Source organism: Hyperolius riggenbachi, chromosome 8 (assembly GCF_040937935.1).
Source record: "Hyperolius riggenbachi isolate aHypRig1 chromosome 8, aHypRig1.pri, whole genome shotgun sequence".
In the NCBI taxonomy this organism is placed as follows: domain Eukaryota; kingdom Metazoa; phylum Chordata; class Amphibia; order Anura; family Hyperoliidae; genus Hyperolius; species Hyperolius riggenbachi.
The window spans coordinates 94,008,970-94,030,286 of NC_090653.1; positions in this window are offsets into that span (position 1 = coordinate 94,008,970).

The following is a 21,317-nucleotide window of genomic DNA, read 5'->3' on the forward strand; positions in this document are numbered from 1 at the left end:
CCAATCTCCCAAGCTGATTGAATGCAGGGCTACGGGAAGATGGCCACCCGAAGCCATGTACTGGAGACATAAATAGTCTCCAGAGCAGGATTTCGGCGGCGGCCATCTTCCTGTAGCCCTGCTCTGCTCTGCCAGCCCCGTGCGGCTGCGGGAAAACAGTAACCGACGCCTTGCGGCGCCCCTGCCCACAGCTCTGGGCCCCCCTGGGATTGCAGGTGCTGCTCCCCCATCGTTACGCCCCTGCTGCACACAGCCCTGATTCACAGTCCATTGTCAAAATGGGATACCCACCTACAGAACTTGCTGTCACACTTTGTTCACTGACAACTCCCTGCTCCAGGTGTCTGCCCCAGCCTGCGTAGAGGCAGCTGTGGAGCTAATTAGAGCCATTTCCTGTCTGGCATGCTGGTCCCAGTCAGTCAATGTCGAAGCTTAGCTGTTGCCACCGCAGCAGCTGGTAGCTGCAGAACTGAGTACTGACCCCCAGATACATTTAAGGGTGCCATGCAAGAGACAGGGGCACAGGGGAAAAAACATTGTCCCCAGATCCAGGAAGTAGCAGCCGGGGGAGAAGGAGGGGGTGTAGCTGCTTCTGGCTGTAACACGCTAGCAGCTTTTCCTATTCCCAAGCCCAAGATAATTGATGGAGGGGAGGGGCCACGGACACACTTGCAGCCTCATTCCCTGCCTGTGAACTGCTGGGAGGGGGCCTTGGAGACGAACATTGTGCTCTTGCACTGTGACTGGCCGGCACCACACAGTGTCTGACTGTGACCTACCCAGCAGTCCTTCATAAGCTACTGGTAGATCGAGATCAACAAATGGGCACCCCTGAGGTACACACTTGAATAAACGCGGCCAAAGTGGCAGTTAAGGATTTTAAGGACAACTGACCTGAGCAAAGCTATCTAAGGTAAGCACAGCGGTATGTTCTTGCTGGATCCACTTACCTATATGCTTTGTCCGTTCCCTCTCCTCATTTCCCCAGTCCTCATAATTGACTAATTTCATGCAGGAAGAGGCAGGCTTGCAGCGATGTTCGCTGAAGAGGACTGAATGGGGCGGGGAAGAGGAGGGACTAGAAGGGTGAGAGGAGGAAACAACACAGAAGCCTGTCTCTTCTTGTCTGAAAATGTGCTAGTTCTTACTATCTGTTAGGAATTATGCATTGCCTTCTCCTGCCTGCTGGTGGCAGTATTTACTTGGACTACCCTGGACTTTTACCATGCCACCGAGCAGAGGGATTTATGGACATTTAGCAGCCCTGAAGTTCTGCCTTCCACCAGAAGGTGGCTGTATGCTGCCTTTACTAAGAACTTGCAGTTCTTTGTCTGGCCTGTAGAGGCCTCTAATGGGACTTTGGTCAATTACCACCAGCTGATTCCCGCTTCATGGACTATATAAGACTGCCTCTTCCTCCAAGTAATTGCCAGAACTTTGTTCATTATAGGTCTAAGTTCCTGGACACTCCGCATACCTGATTCCTGATCCTTGTACCTTGTACCTTGCTCGCTGATCTGTTTACCTGTTGCTGAACCTTGCTAGTCCTGACTTAGCTACTGCTCATTCCTCTGTACCTTGTTATATCTGATTTACTGCTGCTGACCCTGATACTCCGTATTGACCTGTCTTTGCTTGCTCCCTGTGATACCGCGCTATTGTGTATATGGTTGTAAATACTTAGATAGTCAGGGTTTGTTTGTATGTATGTATGTGTGCACACTATTTTGCCTGGTTTGTAGAAGATTCACTGTATATATTGTGTTTGCATATGTTTGCATCTTATTTGCATGATATGGTTTATAATAAAAACCTTTTTCACAATACAATTCCTGTCTCAGTGTCAGTATTCATCAAACTGTCGTCATTCCGTGCAATACCTGTTTGTTACGTAACACTATCATGGCGCTTGAACACTAGTCTCAATGCTGGTCACTTGGTGTAATAAAATAGACAGTCCCTTTTCCTGCCATACCAACCCAAAGAGTGATCCTATGCAGTGAGTAATGTGCTGTGTGATACGAAGAGTAAACTCCTGCAGCCGGGGTAGGCGTGCAGTACAAGTGGGTGGATTGTGGGAAGCTCTAGTGTCAGATTATACCACTCCAATTCTCCTTCTGGTCTCAATGCTGTGAGTCGCGCTATAACATGTGAGCTGTAAGGTCCAATGCTCCTTGTCCATGTATCTCCAGTGGGGCTGGCTGTGCTCCCTGGCTAAGGGGCAAGAGAAGGGACAAAATAACAGTTAGGACAAATAGAGTAGACTGCACTCACCGAGTCCATGTGCAGGTTTAATTATTTGGGTTGGTACGGCAGGAAAAGGTACTGTCTATTTTATTACACCAAGTGGCCAGCGTTGAGACTAGTATTCAAGGGCCAGGACAATCTCTCACTTTTTTTCATCTGCTCTGTTAATGATAATGATCGCCAACCTTGCTGTCTTCAGATTCAACAATAAAAGCTTGCTTCTACAGTCAAGCTGACATTGGACACATACTACTCACCGCTTTCCCATCTTCTACTACAGCATACAGTAAGGGCCCATTTCCAGTTTTGCCCAGAATTCTCTCTGAATCACAAGCCAGCACTTGTCTTACTGCAGTGGTGTAGCTAAGGAGCCATGAGCACCAGTGCAAGTTTTACATTGGGCCCCACAAGCACTATATACATAACAAGCTGGTGGGCGGCACCTTAACACGCAGATTGGATTAAGAGTTTTATTGTATAAATAGCGTCTCCTCCGTCCTAAGGCCATGCCCCTGATGAGTCATCCATGACGAAACTAGTTGGGCGGAGTCTAAATACGGAAGGAGACGCTAAGCCACGTGGATTTTATCTGATATGCGCATTTTATCTGGAGCATTGTGAGTGCAATTTTAAGTTATTTTTTACATGGAATAAACAGTATTACGCTATGCCAGTGTTTGTTTGAGCCTAAGGTTTTGCTGCACTGCGGATGCTGTTAAAGAAAAGTATTGCTAAGAAAGTGTTCATGCTGGTCGGACTGGGTCACCCTTAATATGTGGTAAGAGGCTAGGACATTACCATATGAATGCCTGCATGAGATAGAAGTTGAGGTGCTGGGACACGATTGCTATACTGTGTGGAGTGCACCTTGGGTGATAGTATTAAACATACTATGCCATAGAGCTGTGTGTTTTTTCCTTTTGCATGTACGATTCTAATGTGGTTGGAGGCACAGGAGGATCGGAGTAATCTTACAGGCTGGGCCAAACGTGCTAACTGCCAACTGTCGTGATTGGCCCTCCAATCTGGTGAGCATAATTGCTGTTTCTGTGAGGATATTACATGCTGGAGCAAGTCTTTCCAATATCAGGAACATTTGCAGTTGGGACCTGAACACTAGGACTTTCATGCTTATGTGGTTTTAAGTGGAAAGGGATATTCATGTACATTGTATTTTGGGATTAGGTCTCCACAAAAGACTGGACTCTCTTATTCTGATCTCTGTGTGGAATTTAGAATATTTAGACCATTTGATTATTTTTATGCATTGGATATTATGATTTCTTCATGCTAACTCTGAATAAGTAACTGTTGATTATTGTGGGACCCGTGATCTAGGCCCTTTTCATTTGGTTATTGCTGAAAGGGAAGTGGAAGCTCAGTGAGCCATAATAGTGAGCCTGTTGAGCGCTAGTATCATTTCATTAAACAGTTTGCAAACAAAACAGACAAATGATAAGCGCTCAAGGATGCACCTGAATTGTAAGCCATCAGCGGCAATGCAGAGCCCCCTAGGGCTGAATACATGCCTCTAATGCAAAACAGATGCAAAATTATGTGCTAACTCTAATCTAAAAATTTGAGAGTGAATTTAAAACAGTGAAGGCAGCTAGCCAATAGTATACTTACATTTAAGTTTGCACAGTGGGAGACATGGCAGCGCTTTCAAACAACCTCATACCTGAAGGATTTAACTGCAATGGTGAGCAGAGCTCCAGAAACTGGACTAAATTACACACCCAGCATACACTGCAGGCAAAGAGAGGGAGGGGGAATTAGTGATTAAGCTGCATCAGTGGGCAGAGCTCCAGAAACTGGACTATATTACACACCCTGCATCACTATAGACCAAGGGGGGGGGGGGGGGGGGGGGTGTTAGCTTCAGTGATAATTAGTGCACAAATTATGACCTAATAGACTTCCCCACGGCGGTGACGTACCCCCTTGGGGAAGACCTACCTCTAACCTAGCAATAAAAACATAATTCCTCGTGCTGCTATTCATAAATGGTATACACATTTCATAAGACAAACAAAACAGACAAATGATAAGCGCTCAAGGATGCACCTGAATTGTAAGCCATCAGCGGCAATGCAGAGCCCCCTAGGGCTGAATACATGCCTCTAATGCAAAACAGATGCAAAATTATGTGCTAACTCTAATCTCAAAATTTGAGAGTGAATTTAAAACAGTGAAGGCAGCTAGCCAATAGTATACTTACATTTAAGTTTGCACAGTGGGAGACATGGCAGCGCTTTCAAACAACCTCATACCTGAAGGATTTAACTGCAATGGTGAGCAGAGCTCCAGAAACTGGACTAAATTACACACCCAGCATACACTGCAGGCAAAGAGAGGGAGGGGGAATTAGTGATTAAGCTGCATCAGTGGGCAGAGCTCCAGAAACTGGACTATATTACACACCCTGCATCACTATAGACCAAGGGGGGGGGGTGTTAGCTTCAGTGATAATTAGTGCACAAATTATGACCTAATAGACTTCCCCACGGCGGTGACGTACCCCCTTGGGGAAGACCTACCTCTAACCTAGCAATAAAAACATAATTCCTCGTGCTGCTATTCATAAATGGTATACACATTTCATAAGACAAACAAAACAGACAAATGATAAGCGCTCAAGGATGCACCTGAATTGTAAGCCATCAGCGGCAATGCAGAGCCCCCTAGGGCTGAATACATGCCTCTAATGCAAAACAGATGCATCAGATGAATAGCAGCACGAGGAATTATGTTTTTATTGCTAGGTTAGAGGTAGGTCTTCCCCAAGGGGGTACGTCACCGCCGTGGGGAAGTCTATTAGGTCATAATTTGTGCACTAATTATCACTGAAGCTAACAACCCCCCCCCCCCCCCCCCCCTTGGTCTATAGTGATGCAGGGTGTGTAATATAGTCCAGTTTCTGGAGCTCTGCCCACTGATGCAGCTTAATCACTAATTCCCCCTCCCTCTCTTTGCCTGCAGTGTATGCTGGGTGTGTAATTTAGTCCAGTTTCTGGAGCTCTGCTCACCATTGCAGTTAAATCCTTCAGGTATGAGGTTGTTTGAAAGCGCTGCCATGTCTCCCACTGTGCAAAATTAAACAGTTTGCACCACTTTGTGAATCAGGCCCATTAAATTTTGGGGTAGTGGGGAAGTTTATGCCTCACCATAGGTGCCATGTTAATAGCAGCTATAAGCAAAAATGTATACCGAAACTTCTCCACTGCCTCTGGTGGCCAAATTTCCTGCTTTGCCTTACTTGAGATGCTTAGCTGACTCCATTGATGCCTAACCCTAACCAACCCCATGATGCCTAACACTCACCCCCTCCTCACATTGATGCTGAACCCTAACCGATCCTCCACCCATACCTAACCCTAACCGACCCTCAACCCATGCCTAACTCTAACTGTCCCCCTCTTGACATACCTTACACCGCTTTCAACACATTCTTAAAATACCAAATATCTCACTTGTTTAAGTGAATGCTCACATCTTTGTGAATAGACATTTATTGAGGTATTTACCACAAAAGTCCGTACTTTATCTCACTAGTCGATAAGTTTACTTTTTCAGCGCGGTAACAGCCTTAGTGAAATGGCCTTTGACTATAAGGTTAATACACTAAGCATTACTGCATTCGGTAATGCAGAAAATAGGAGATTTTACTGAAAATGTTGTCACCTAAACCTATTACCGCATTGAAATGTAAAATTACTGACTAATGAGGTATATTACCAGCATAAACAGTATATTCTCCGTAGCGCTCACAATGTCCCTTCCACACCTCCACCAACACTCTTCAGTGATTCACTCACCGAGTTTGGTGGACCATCACCACAATGGTCACTAAACGCATGCGGGGTATTCAGTGGGCTCTGTCACGCGCCCCCTGGTGGCCGGACCGCACAATGCCTTCCAATCGGTTTCAGAACACAGATTACCCAATCTCGTGGACGGAAACGATGAGCTGAAACCGCTATAATTTTGGCAGTGGACAGACAAGAAGGAGGCGTGCGAACTATAAAACCAAAATACTAGGCTGCCACCATCTCTGTTTAAATGGGACAGAGAAGCCCACTCTGGCTGACTCTAAGACCTGCAGATAAATGGTTAAAAACACACTCTATTCTGGCTAATAACAACACTTCTCAGTAGCGAATCTTCAGAATGCTAGTACTCTCTCTATGTGGCTGAATAGTAGGTTTAGATGAGAAATCAATAAATGACTTTAGAGTCTTTTATTATAAATGCAATATAAATAATTAATATATACAGAAAATCATTAAAATCAACAATTATAGAGAAAGTAAGCCAGTATAAAAATAAAAGTAAGGGAAGAAATAAACAAATACTTAAGTTCAGGTGAAAATGTCCCTTTGGGAAGTCTAAGCACATGAAAATGTCGTTTGTTTCAGTTCCAGAAAATGGCCGCCAACCACATGGTCCCCTGGCTGGCCTGAGCAGGTGATGTTACACAGGGAAGACTGCCCCTCCCTGTATGCATCCTGGTTTTATGAAAGCTAGTTTTGGGGTGGGACAAAGCCGGCCCCCTTCGGTTTACAAGCCAATCACAGTTCATTCCCTTGGAGAGAAATTTTAGATTTACCTGTAAAACGCTGCAATTAAAAAATGGGAAATGCCATATTCGTACGGATGACAGATTCATTCATTCTTCAGAATATGACAATTCCTATGACATCAGACATAACTACCATATTACGTTTAGTTCCTGATAGGTTTAATACTTTGTGGTGGCATATCCTTGGCCCCCCAAGACTAGTATCAAAATGTCCATCAAGACACCACGAATCAAATGATATAACTCCCATAATTGTCCTGGGCACGGTATTCCTTAGACACGCAAAAATCATACATAGCATTTATTTTCCCTCTGCCCCATGCGGAGTCAAGAAGTCTGATCTCCTGCTGGGTTTATCCTGTCCTTACAGGATGCCAACAACACTTTGCCATGTGGGTTTACTGCTGGGAAGCTTTCACACCTAGGTGTCAGTGGTCCCTGAAGGAACTTCTTTTGAACAAGTTAATTACACAAACATTAACTTCACTGGTCAACAAACATACTTCATGAAAAGAAAAAATGTCATTCTGATTGCTGCAATGACTGTGCAGTCTAACCAGGAAGCGATCAGAAAACCGACTGCGCAAATCTTCCCGATTCGCCTGTGCTTCTCACGGCTGTTCCGTGACAGGCTCCCCTTGCCTCTCAATCAAAGCACCTTTCGTCTCCTAAACCCCTCTTCTTCTCTTCATATGCTCAGAGGCACAACACCTCAGAGCAGGGCCGGCCTTAGGTTTCACAGTGCCCTGAGTGAAACCTGATTTTGGTGACCCACCCCCCTTCATCCTATACACACACACACACACTTTGCACTGTGCGTTATTGCCGCGGTCTTTCCCCCCTAAAAAAAATGCCCTCAGACTCAGTATAGGTAGATAGGTAGCCAGGTATAGGTGCCCTCAGTATAGGATCTCATGTGTAGGTGTCCTAAATATAGGTAGCCAAGCATAGGTGCCCCCAGTATAGGAAGTTAGGTGTAGGTCCCCCCCCCATAGGTAGCCAGACGTAGGTGCCTCCAGTATAGGTAGCCAGGTGTTGGTGCTCTCAGTATAGGTAGCCAGGTGTAGGTGCCCTCAGTATAGGTAGCCAGCTATAGGTGCCCCCAGCATAGGAAGTCGGGTGTTGGTCTCCTCTGTATAGGTAACCAGGCATAGGTGCCCCAAGTATAGGAGGTCAGGTGTAGGTGATCTCTGTATAAGTAACCAGCTATAGGTGCCCCCTGTATAGGAAGTCAATGTGTAGGTGCCCTCAGTATAGGTCGCCAAGCATAGTAGCCACAGTAGAGGTTGCTAGTATAGTTGCCCCCAGTCCCCCTTTCTCTGCTCCCCCCTCCAGATAGTGTCAGCGGCAGCTGGCGGGGAATTACTCACCTGACATCCGCGTTCCAGCCTTCCAGCACCGACGTCACTCTTCTCTCCAAGTAAGCAACAACAGGGGGTAAGGTTACTCAGCACCAAACACCGCTAAACCTAATATCTCAATCAGGTGTGCAGAACAGATCCAAAACATGCAAGTACTCAATCGGGAGAAAAGAGGATCTGAAAAAACCCCACACCACTGTGATATAATCAAAAATATTTTACATCTTTATTGTCAACACGAACCACTATAAAAACAATTTAAAAACAAAACGTGGGTGGCCCACCAGTATAAAGCATCACATAAAGTGATAAAGTAAAGATACCTCTGTGATGTACCAGACGGAAGCCCAATGAGTCAACAATCCATACAAAAATAGCCAGAAAAGTAGATCAAACTTATATAATGATTGCACAATAATCCATCAATAAATATGATAATGCTCCATAGCATAGAGAAAGTGAAGACATTACACTGTGCCATAAACATGAAAACCCTATATGCACATATATATAAATAAATCACAACAATCCCTAGGAGGGTACAAAAATAATCATAATGTGAAAATGATTAAGGCCAAGCAGGCAAGCAGAAAAGAGTGTAGTGATAAATAGCAGTAGTGAGGTAAGGTGTAACGAAAAATCTGCAACGCCGGATGGATTGCGGAAATATGGTCGCATCCAGTCCGGCAAGCGGACCTTCCAACGCGGGATGCGGAAATTCGTCCGCATCCGCTGCGCACACCCGTCCGAGCACTCTGCTCCAAACTCACCAACATGCTGTTCACCAGGGTTCTGCCATCTTGCCTCTAGGGGGTGCGGCCGCACGCCAGACACGCCTTTATACTCTTAGAAAGCGTGTCAGCTGACCTGGAGGTCAGCTGACATTTTAGCCTGCTCTGATTGGTTGCTGCCTGGGGTGGAGACTTCTCTCCCAGGCAGTATATAAGGAAGTGCTTTTCAGTCACACTTCGTCTGTGTTTGCGATACCCTGTGTCAGCACTCAGACCTTAGACTAGATCCCAGGTGTTGAAACCAAGGACTTCACACCTAGACTAGGAGATTATTATTATTATTGTTATTGATTCTCTGTGTATGATTCTGTGCAGGGCCGGGCCGAGGCATAGGCTGGAGAGGCTCCAGCCTCAGGGCGCAGTGTAGGAGGGGGCGCAGAATTCATTCAGCTGTCATTACTAATTGTGTTTGAAGCAGAAAGAAATAAGAAAAGGGGATACATGGCAGTGATTGCAAGCCATATAACTAGATATTAAGGTGTTGGGGAGGTTGTGGGCCCTGTGGCAGCTCTTAGTCTAATAGTAATCAGTGTGTGACGGCTGGGGTGGCAGAGATGGAGGGGCGCACTTTGGTGTCTCAGCCTTGGGTGCTGGAGGACCTTGTCCCGGCTCTGATTCTGTGCCTGTCTTGACTTCTCTTCTGCTTCCTGATTCTGTACTCTGCCAGCCCATACCGTTAACGACTATTGGCTTGGTTCCTGACTATTCTCTCGTCTCACGTCTCTGTACTGTTGCCGCCTGTACTGTTGCCGAACCTCTTTCTGTCTGACCTTGCTCCCTTCAGTGGAACGTCTCCGACTGTTGGGTTATTATCTGAGGCTTGCCTCCCTGAGACGCCAGCCCTAGCAGACCGTTACTGCCAGAGGCCGAGATTCCTCCACTGCCACTTTGGGGGATCTCACACACGGGGTTCCCATTCAGAGGTAACCACACCTCTGAGGAATTGCCGTGTGGTGGATATTTCCACAACTTTGTGAATATTTACTGTTTTGTTTATTTCCATGTTGTTCGTGTGTCCACTGCTTTACATCTACCCGCATTATTAGCAATTCCACAGATTGCTATATAATCGGGTCTATCCTTGTATTATTGGCGATACTGCGGATCCCCAATAATCAAGGTTCGGGGTGTGACACTGGTCTGAGTAGATCATTTCAGGCACTTACCGTGTTAGTGAGCCTTCCGCTGATTTACCATCAGGAAGATACTGACTATTTCACTCTAACATATCTGCATTAGTGGTGATTCTGTATATCACCACTTAATCAGATATTTGTGCCTCTTGCTGACACCAATCGTTACAGAAACACAGACCATAAAGAAGTAAGATGGAGGGGGTGATAAACCAGCTTCAGACTGTAAGGGCAGAGTTAGAACAGCTGAAGATTACTGTAACTGCACAGCAGGCTCAGATTACTCAGTTAAATGAGACTGTCCAAAGGTTGCAATCACCACTTAACGTTCTACCTCCCCCGGCTCTTAGCGAGCCTAAAATGAACATTCCTGAGAAATTTTCAGGCACAAGGTCAGATTTCCAGAATTTCCGTCACAGAGTGCTGTCTTACTTTGAGATGAAACCTGTGTCCTCGGGAACCGAGGCTCAGAAGGTCACTCTTATCAAGACTCTATTGCATGCAGATTCCCAGACGTGGGCTTATGGCTTACCTGATGAGCATCCTGCTCTGTCTTCTGTCCAGGAGTTTTTTAAGGCCATGGCGGTCATCTACGATGATCCAGATAGTGCCGCCACGGCCGAACGTAAGCTCAAAAACCTTAGACAAGGACGCAGTACTGCTGAGGAGTATGCGTCAGAGTTTAGGAAGTGGGCGGTGTCCTCTAGATGGGAGCGATATGCACTCTTGGATAGATACCTAGATGGGTTGTCAGAAGCAGTAACTGACGTGATGGTTAGTCATCCGGAACCCAAAGATCTAGATGAGGCTATTACGCTGTCTATTAAAATAGATAGGCGTCTGAGGTACAACAAGAAGGGCAGGTACCCCATGTACTCTAGGACTTCTGGGGCCAGTAGCTCGGCAGCAGTTGAGACTGAGGAGCCGATGCAGTTAGGCCACGGGCGCCGCACGGAGGCGGAAAGGTCAAGAAGACGCAGAGAGGGTCTTTGCATGTACTGCGGGGAAAAGGGCCACATTGCACAAAACTGTGGTAGGAAGTCGGGAAACTCCTCGGCTTAGGTGTGGTAGGGGGTACCACCCTAAGCGGAATTGTTTTACCTCCAAAACAAGAAAAAATTTTATTGCCCTGTTCCCTAAATTGGGAAGGGCAGAACTTTCCTACCACAGCATTTGTAGATTCCGGGTCAACAGCTAACTTTTTAGATTTAAGCTTTGCTTTAAGTTTAAATATCCCTGTACTTCCAGTAGGAAGACATTTATATGTTACAGCGATTGATGACACTCCTTTGCAAGGAAAGTCCCCACTGTGTCAGACACCTCCCCTCTCGCTGCAAGTGGGAGCTCTGCACAGGGAGGTCATACAGTTTTTCGTTTTAAAGATGTCTACCTCTACGGTGATACTAGGGTTGCCCTGGTTACGATTACATTCTCCTCAGTTTGATTGGGGGAATGGGCAGTTGACTACTTGGTCGCCTTATTGTATACAACATTATTTACAGTTATTGAAAAGGCTGTCTATCTGCAACTTGAAACCAGGCTGTCAGTAATCAACATCCTGGACCCTCTACAATCTGGCTTTAAGAAACACCACAGCTGTGAAACAGCCCTCATCCAAGTCTGCAACGATCTGCTCATGGCAAGGGACAGAGGGGAATGCTCCATCCTAATCCTGTTGGATCTCTCAGCTGCTTTTGATACAGTTGACCATGAAATCCTGCTTAACAGACTGCAGGAGTACTGTGGCATCAGTGGATCAGTCCTCCAGTGGTTCAGATCATTCCTGACTGACAGAACACAGAGAGTATGCCTAGGACCTATAATGTCCAAACCTGCACCTCTACAATTCGGAGTGCCACAAGGATCAATCCTATCCCCTCTGCTGTTTGCAATCTACATGTTGCCACTCGGTACACTTATCCAACGACATGGCCTGACGTACCACTGCTACGCCGATGACACACAGCTATACCTGTCCTTCAAACCTGGTGGAACAGACCCTACCCCAAAAATAAACTCTTGCTTAGCTGAGCTTCAGGCATGGATGAATGATAACTGGTTGAAACTGAATGCTGACAAAACTGAGGTCCTGTTTGTCCAAAGCCAGTGCCCGCCATCAAAACAGCTCTATCCTAAAGCAACACCAATCAGGATTGGGAATTCAGACATAAACAGCTCCAACCTTGTGCGCAGCCTTGGCGTACTAATCGATGGGGAATTGAGTTTCAGAAACCAAATTTCATCTGTAGTTAAATCTTCCTTCTTTCATCTGAAGAACATTGCAAAGATTAAACATCTGATTCCCCCAGAGGATCTTCAAACCCTAGTCCACGCCTTCATCACATCACGGCTGGACTACTGCAATGCCCTTTATGCTGGCCTCCCCAAAAAGGACCTGCGTCGCCTGCAATTAGTGCAGAATGCTGCTGCCAGATTGCTAACAAACCAGCCTCGCCACTGTCACATTACACCGATCCTTCGCTCACTGCACTGGCTACCAGTAGAATGGAGAATACTCTTCAAGATTGGACTGCTGACATTCAAATCCCTGCACAATCTGGGCCCTGGATACATGAAGGACTTGCTGAAGCTGCACCACACCTCTCACAACCTCAGATCAGCAAGTTCTATAAACTTGGTCACTCCCAGAGTGCACCTCAAAAAATCTGGAGACAGAGCCTTCTGTCATGCTGCCCCTACTCTTTGGAACTCCCTACCACACCCGGTAAAGACAGCACCATCCCTGGAGCTATTCAAATCCAGACTGAAAAGCCACCTGTTTAGCCTGGCATTTCCAGATTTATAAAATTCTTCCTCTGTACCACGATGGTCGGAGCCATGCTTATGCGCTTTGAGTCCCACGGGAGAAAAGCGCTTTACAAATGTTATTTGTTGTTGTTGTTGTTTACAGAATGTAGTTTTGTGTTCTACTAAGATTCAAGTGGAAGGAGTACCTCCACAATATCAGGAATATGCTGATGTCTTTTGTCCTAGGGCAGCAGATCAATTACCCCCCCATAGACCTTTTGATTGCCCAATAGATTTGAAACCAGGAACCATGCCACCCAGGGGCCACCTATACAACCTCTCGTCCCCGGAAAAATTGGCCATGGACGAGTACATTCAGGAAAATTTGCAGAAGGGTTTCATCCGCCCTTCAAGATCTCCTGCAGGAGCGGGGTTCTTTTTCGTTCAGAAAAAAGATGGTGGTTTGCGCCCCTGTATTGACTACAGGGGTCTAAATAAGATCACGATTAAGAATCGGTATCCACTACCGTTAATCGGCGATTTATTTACACAGGTTCCCGGGGCTTCTGTTTTCACTAAGTTGGATCTAAGGGGGGCCTACAATTTGATCCGTATCAGGGAGGAAGATGAATGGAAGACGGCATTCAACACTCCCAAGGGGCATTACGAATACTTGGTGATGCCCTTTGGGTTGTGTAACGCTCCTGCAGTTTTTCAGGAGTTCGTCAACGAGATTTTTAGGGAGGTACTGGGTCGCTTTGTAATCGTCTACTTAGATGATATCTTGATATTTTCTAAAAATATCACGGAACACCGCCAACATGTGAAGTATGTGTTACAAAGACTCAGGGAGAATCAATTGTTTGCGAAATTAGAGAAATGTGTTTTCGAGGTAAGGAGATTGCCTTTCTTGGTTACATTATCTCTACATCAGGGTTGTCCATGGATCCCAAAAAGGTCTCTGCTGTAAGGGATTGGCCACAACCATCTGGGCTTAAAGCACTACAGAGATTCTTGGGATTCGCAAATTATTATAGAAAATTTATCAAGAGGTTCTATTCGGTGGTGTCTCCGCTTACTAATTTGACAAAAAAAGGGGCTGATGCCACTCATTGGTCAGAAGAAGCAGTTGTGGCATTTTCCTCTCTGAAAGAGGCATTCTGTTCTGCTCCCATATTACGTCATGTAGATGTTGCTTACCCATTTATAGTGGAGGTGGATGCCTCGGAGGTTGGAGTAGGAGCAGTATTGTCTCAACGTTCAGGACTTCAGGGCAAGCTTCATCCCTGTGCTTTTTTTTCCAGAAAATTCTCCCCTGCCCAGAGAAATTATGATGTTGGAAACAGGGAATTAGTAGCCATCAAGCTTGCTTTTGAGGAGTGGCGCCACTGGTTAGAGGGGGCGGAGCATGTAATTACTGTGTACACGGATCATAAAAATTTACAGTACATTGAAAAAGCTAAAAGACTCACCCCCAGACAGGCTAGATGGGCTCTCTTTTTCTGCCGTTTTAATTTTATAATTACATTCACACCAGGGAGTAAGAACGTTAAAGCGGACGCCCTTTCTCGTTGTTTTGAACCTGAAACTGCTCCATCTCCTTCCTCAGAAAGTATTCTGTCGAAAGAGATCATCCTGGCAGCCACTGAGATAGTTGAAGACCTTCCTAGCCTCTTAAGTCCTTTTCAATTAGAAGTCCCAGAAGGGAAACCAAGAGGGGTTCTTTATGTCCCTTGTACTTTACGTCCCAAAGTGCTGCAGTTGTTTCATGGACACAAGAATGCTGGACACCCTGGCATTACCCGAACCCAAGAATTGTTGTGTAGATCTGTCTGGTGGCCATCTCTACAACAAGATTGCAAGGAATTTGTTAAGACCTGTACCGTCTGTGCCAGGAGCAAACCCTCCCGACTGGCTCCAGTTGAAACTTTGCAGTCTCTGCCCTCCCCTCAGGAGCCATGGACACATATTTCCATGGACTTCGTGGGAGAACTTCCAGATTCCAATGGAAAGACTGTCATATGGGTGGTCACAGACAGATTCAGTAAGATGGCCCACTTTGTGCCTTTGAGTGGTTTCCCTACTGCTCAAAAATTAGCAGATCTTTTTATTCAAAATATCTTTAAATTACACGGCATTCCAGAGAATGTTGTCTCAGACAGAGGGGTCCAGTTTGTCTCTAGGTTCTGGCGGGCCTTCTGTAAGGGGATGGGTATGTCGTTGTCCTTTTCATCAGGTTACCATCCACAGACCAACGGCCAGACAGAGAGGACCAATCAATCTTTGGAACAGTTCCTGAGATGTTATGTGGCGGACGTCCAACACCAGTGGGCGGAGTTTCTACCATTTGCTGAGTTCGCACATAACAATCTCAGGAATGAGTCCTCTGGTTATGCGCCTTTTCAAATTGTCAATGGGAAATCTCCCAAATTTTCTCCTTTGCCAGTGTCGACCTCTCCATTCCCTGTCCTGGAGGAGTGGCAGGAATCTTTCAAGAGGATTTGGGCTAATGTCGGAGAAAATTTAAAAAAGGCTTTCATCATACAGAAGAGGCAGGCAGATAAGAGACGGTCTGCGGAGTGGGAGTTTAAACCAGGAGACAGAGTTTGGATATCAACTCGTCATATAGCTCTGAGGCAGCCATCCGCGAAACTGGGGCCCAGGTATATTGGACCATATCCAATTTCCGAAAGGGTTAATCGTGTTACTTACAGAGTCAGGTTACCGCATTCTCTAAAGGTGGGGAAAGCCTTTCATGTGTCACTCCTGAAACCAGCTGTTCAGGTGGATTCCCCCCTCCTCACCCTGTCATGGTTGATGGTGAGCCTGAATGGGAGGTTGAGGAGATCTTGGACTCCAGACGAGTTCAGGGTTCAGTGCAGTATTTGGTGCATTGGAGAGGGTACGGTCTAGAGGAAAGATCCTGGGTCAAAGCAGGTGATTTACATGCTGATAAACTTAGGAGACGGTTTCATGAGCTCCATCCTGACAGGCCAGGTGGGACGTGTCCGGAGTCCACGCCTAGAGGGAGGGGTACTGTAACGAAAAATCTGCAACGCCGGATGGATTGCGGAAATATGGTCGCATCCAGTCCGGCAAGCGGACCTTCCAACGCGGGATGCGGAAATTCGTCCGCATCCGCTGCGCACACCCGTCCGAGCACTCTGCTCCAAACTCACCAACATGCTGTTCACCAGGGTTCTGCCATCTTGCCTCTAGGGGGTGCGGCCGCACGCCAGACACGCCTTTATACTCTTAGAAAGCGTGTCAGCTGACCTGGAGGTCAGCTGACATTTTAGCCTGCTCTGATTGGTTGCTGCCTGGGGTGGAGACTTCTCTCCCAGGCAGTATATAAGGAAGTGCTTTTCAGTCACACTTCGTCTGTGTTTGCGATACCCTGTGTCAGCACTCAGACCTTAGACTAGATCCCAGGTGTTGAAACCAAGGACTTCACACCTAGACTAGGAGATTATTATTATTATTGTTATTGATTCTCTGTGTATGATTCTGTGCCTGTCTTGACTTCTCTTCTGCTTCCTGATTCTGTACTCTGCCAGCCCGTACCGTTAACGACTATTGGCTTGGTTCCTGACTATTCTCTCGTCTCACGTCTCTGTACTGTTGCCGCCTGTACTGTTGCCGAACCTCTTTCTGTCTGACCTTGCTCCCTTCAGTGGAATGTCTCCCACTGTTGGGTTATTATCTGAGGCTTGCCTCCCTGAGACGCCGGCCCTAGCAGACCGTTACTGCCAGAGGCCGAGATTCCTTCACTGCCACTTTGGGGGATCTCACACACGGGGTTCCCATTCAGAGGTAACCACACCTCTGAGGAATTGCCGTGTGGTGGATATTTCCACAACTTTGTGAATATTTACTGTTTTGTTTATTTCCATGTTGTTCGTGTGTCCACTGCTTTACATCTACCCGCATTATTAGCAATTCCGCAGATTGCTATATAATCGGGTCTATCCTTGTATTATTGGCGATACTGCGGATCCCCAATAATCAAGGTTCGGGGTGTGACACTGGTCTGAGTAGATCATTTCAGGCACTTACCGTGTTAGTGAGCCTTCTGCTGATTTACCATCAGGAAGATACTGACTATCTCACTCTAACATATCTGCATTAGTGGTGATTCTGTATATCACCACTTAATCAGATATTTGTGCCTCTTGCTGACACCAATCGTTACATAAGGTGTATGCTGGGGAAGCCTAAAGGAAGAAATCAGCGTGTGGAGATGCTGAGATGGCTAAATGTGCTGTAGTGACTGCGTGACCTGTGAAGGTAGAGGAAGAGCAGAGGAGCAATGTAGGGAGGCATAGGGGCTTACCAGCAGCAGGCACGGAGGAAGAGCGGACCACCCAACACCAACGTCACTATTCTCTCTCTGATCTCCACGCCTCCGTTCTATCAGTAGTTAGAGTAGGTCTACAAGAAAATGGCCGCCGATGTCCGCATTTGTGGGCATCGGCGGCCATTTTCGTGTAGTCCTGCTTTAATTACAGACGGAGCGGTAGCGGGAGAGACAGAGCGGGCGGCGAGCGACGACTGTACTGTGTGCCCTTGTAAGCTGGTGCCCTGAGCGACCACTCCGGTCGCTCAGGTCAAAGGCCGGCCGTGCCGTAATAGTAAAATTTCAACGCGCAGCTTTACAAGTTAAAATCATAAAATTATTCAAATATTACACTCACGTTCTTTTAAACATCAAGTAGGCATTGAGTTTTACAGCGGGCTCTCCCCCGATGAGTCATGTGTCTATGACGAAACTAGTAGAGCAGAGTCTCTGACGGCGATACTATTGGTACCACTGAAAGAGGGAGTGAGCGGTGTGGCAGAATACTTTGGCGGTCATACCAGGAGACTGCAAGGGGGAGAACCCGCTGTGCAACTCGATGCCTACTTGATGTTTATGAGAACGTTTATGAGAACGTTAGGGTAATCTTTTTTTCTTATTATTTTCCTCTTCAAAATGTGTAGAAAAGAAAGTAATTACTAAAAGAAATTACCCACAAAAAGCCTAATTTGTTCTAAAAAAAATAAAATAAATAAAAAAGAGATCAGAAGGTAGAAAAATACAGATCAGAATCTTATAACCAAGATGGCGCTGTACACTGTCACCACGGCCACAAGGCTCCAGGCATTTTTGTATTTTTCTTTGAATCTGCCTTCTTAACTCACCTCCGAGCCCCTCTACCTCTGGGGTAAGTTGTGGAGGTCATAGGCATTCTGGTCTCTTAATACACCAGCCATAAGGTCGCGGACCGCCGGCTGATCAAAAGTTCAGGTCATCAGCTGTTCGGGCCCACGTGCTTAGACCAGGAAACGCCGCCGCTGCCAGGATGTTCTCTGGGCTGCCGCTGCTGTTAAGTGCGTCACTCTTCTCCACTGCAGCTGATCTATCACACAGGAAGCTCATCGCCACTGCACATAGACGGGTCCTCCACCACTCGCCTCACAGGTTAGAAGCTAATCCCATAGCCCCGGCATCACAGACAGGCCTTTGCAGCACCAGTCTCCAGCAACCCATCACTGCCACTCGTCACCTCCAGGCCAGACCCTCAACCCACTTGCCGCCGCTTCCTGCTAGGCCACCCACGTGGAAGAGATCCTCAAGCTGAGCGCCAGAGAGAGTCTCCTCCAACCGCAGCCTCCAGCCTGCTTGGCCACACAGGTGGAGGAGCTCCTCTCTTCTGAGCTCTTCAGATCACCGCAGCCTCAGAGTGCCCCTTTACCACTCAACAGCCTGCCCACATCTGAAACACCCCAGGCTGGCATCACCCCCAGGACCCTCTGGCAATGAGCACAAAAAAGACTTTTGCCACCCACGGGGGTAAGTCACACTGGCTTCCCCACCCCGACTGGCCCGCCATACGGTCCACACCACCTGGGCCACATCGACCTCAGCCAGCTCAACGCCGGATCCATCTGACCCGAGCTACTTCAATGCATGATTCATCTGATGGCTGCCCTGCATAAAGGGACTCACTCTTCACTGTCCTTCTCACTTTCTCTCTCACTTTCTCTTTTTCCTTCCTTTTTATCTCCTATCTCTCTCTCTTCCCCAGGGTTGGACTGGGTCGGGGGGCATCTGATTCAAAGTATCGCTGCAGAAGTGTTTTGAGTGCCATACACGGCAGCGGATTACCACCTCCAGTCCTTCGCCTGGGTCCATCTGTAAGTTTTCTTCCATCTATGCTACATTCTATGGATTGGATATTTTCTGTATCTACTGTATGTACCACTGTAAGTAGCTGTATGCATTGTATGTGCCAACTTTATTTTTACTGTATTATTATTATTATTATTATTATTATTTCTTGGATTTATATAGCACCAACATGTTACGCAGCGCTGTACAATAAATAAGATTACAGACAATGATAACAGGTAAACAGCACAATACAGGTAATAGACAATAAATACAACAATACAGGTAATAAAAAACAATAAGATACACAATACAGGTAGCATAATGCCAGATCATACACTGAAGTGGTAGTGGTAAAATATGAGTTCCATAAATCTGGGTAAAGTGCACACAGTCATGTATGATACACAAGGGGAAAGGGCCCTGCCAAAGGCTTACAATCTGGAGGGAGGAGTTGGTGACGTGAAAGGAGGGAGTGCATCATGAAGTTCTTGGCAGAGAGGGTTACACACTCACCTCACCATCAGTTCCACAGAAGCTCACCATTTTCTTCTAACAATGATTCATTCCAGTTCTGACAAGATATTGTCAGAACTGAAATATCAGTTGCTGTCAGTTATATATCAGTTGCTGTCAGTTATAACTGAAACAAATGATGAGCAAGGTAATGTCCATGTTTCCCTATGGCTAAAGTGGGCGATATTACAGTATAACAGTGTGATGACCAGGAAGCAGTTACGGGGTAATGGCCATTTTCAGAATGGAGGACGGAGAATTCCATTGATCACAGTGGACAAACGGGACACAGGCGAGAAGAAAGAGATTGAGGAGTAGACTACACGGTAGATAAGTATGACCTGTTTATTTTCTGTATGCTAAATGATACCATTTTGCTACTGTTCCACCATCGACCCCGTTGTGCCAAAATCAATTCCGGGTACAACTCTTGTTGTACTTGACGAAATAAACACGATTCTGATCCTGAATATTTGAATACATTTATGGTTTTAACTTGTAAAGTTGCGCGATTACATTTTATTATTACTCTGAGGTGTTGTGCTGCTGAGCATATGAAGAGGAGAGGAGTGGCTTAGGAGATGGAAGGTGCTTTGATCAAGAGGCAAGAGGAGCCCACTGAATACCCCGCATGCGTTTAGTGACCATTGTGGTGATGGTCTACCAAACTCGGTGAGTGAATCACTGAAGGGTGTTGGTGGAGGTGTGGAAGGGACATTGTGAGTGCTACCGAGAATATACTGTTTATGCATTAATTGGAATACCTCTGTCATGTTCCTCGCCACCCCTCGTCCAGTGCCGTACTCCCTGCTGGACAGCATCAAGCAAGTTGTTCTGCAGATGCATGCAGCACCGAGCATGCACGCTGCGTCGCTCATTGACTTTAAAGTGCGTTGTTGACTTTGCAGCAGGTCGGCGGCTGATCGGGAACTTCCGGCACAACGCCATGCCGTAAGTGTGCTAGGCCCCATTACCTTGAGTTGGGGCTGGACCTAGGCAGAGGAGTGAGAGGCTCCAGCCTGAGGGTGCAGTGTAGGAGGGGGTGCACAACTCACTCAGCTATCATTCCCCTATTGTGTTTGAAACAGAGATAAATAAGAAAAGGGGATACATGGCAATGATTGCAAGCCAGATAACTAGAGATTACGTTGTTGGTGGTGGGGGGGGGGAGAGACTGGGGCACCTCCTAGGCTAATAGCAATCAGTGTGTGACGGCTGGGGTGGGAGGAATGGAGGGGCGCACTTTGGTGTCTCAGCCTTGGGTGCTGGAGGACCTTGTCTCAGCTCTGCCATGAGTTGTTGTTGCGTTACCCCACAGCAAAACAGGATAACGCAATGTACATTTGCATAACAAGTGTAAAATGGGCCTCACATTTTTTTAAAACATGCATTTTAGCAGCAGAAATCTTCTCCCATGTGAAACTAAACAATTAGTCAGTCTGCTTACTAAGCTGTCAGATGGTTTATTTAGAACTGTTAGTGAAGTCGATATTTAACAGATAAAACTCATCATTTCCTTGCAGACTTCTCACTTATATTTATTGAGAATTAGACATTATTACAGATTTACAGTTTATTCTGAAACAGAGGCCAAATGCAACATTCCTTCTAACTGGAACTTTGTTCTAAATGTCAGTTTAGCCTCTGACAAACATTTGTCCTAATAATTTGTTCTCAGTGTTGTCAAATAATACTTTATTTGGTAGTGCATTGTATTAATTTTATAATTCCCACAATTCCTTTCATAAAATGTGCAGCCAAAGGAAAACGCTAGCAGTGTTGACATCT